The sequence below is a fragment of the Alligator sinensis genome, unplaced genomic scaffold, assembly GCF_000455745.1.
Source record: "Alligator sinensis unplaced genomic scaffold, ASM45574v1 scaffold1860_2, whole genome shotgun sequence".
NCBI classification, from domain to species: Eukaryota; Metazoa; Chordata; order Crocodylia; family Alligatoridae; genus Alligator; species Alligator sinensis.
Genome location: NW_005843035.1, coordinates 53,910 through 54,593, shown reverse-complemented (window position 1 = coordinate 54,593; position 684 = coordinate 53,910).

Sequence of the window (684 nt, the reverse complement as noted above, 5' to 3'; positions counted from 1 at the left end):
CCCCAACTGACAACTGTTACCATAGCAACCCCTGCCTACCCCCCCCCAACACAGGAGGCCTAGAACCCTGCACTGTTACCATGACAACCCATGAAGTCTGCCCCCAAAGGCCTGAGGCCTAGGCCCCGCCACTGTTACCACGGCCACCACGATTCCTTTCCCTCCAAGCCCCAGGCCTAGAACCCTATAGTTACCACGGCAACGCCTACACTGCCCCCTGGGTCCCCCCCCAGTTACCACGGTGATTGCAAAGTCAGGTCTAGAACCCTCCCCCCTGTTACCACGACAACCCCTAAACTCTCCCCCCAACCCCTCCCAGGCCTGAGGCATAGGCCCCCACTGTTACCATGGCAACCCCTGACTAACCCCTTCCCAAAACCTGAGACTTGGGACCCCTCCCCCAAACTGTTAGGGAGACAATCCCTGAATGCTCCTCCCAGTGTTACCATGGTTACCCCACGAGCACCCCCCCCTTTACCCCTACAAGGCCTGCAACCCCATGGGGGGGGGCTGTTTCCATGGCAACCTCAGCCTAAAGGGAGCTCCTGCTCTGGGATGGGGGAGCTCTGGAAGATGCACCCCCAAAGCAACACCAGTCCCCCAAACCTGCACTCCCCCACCCCCACTCATCCCCAGCCCCTGTCCCACATCGCCCCTCCCTGCCATCCCACCCCCACCCGGCCC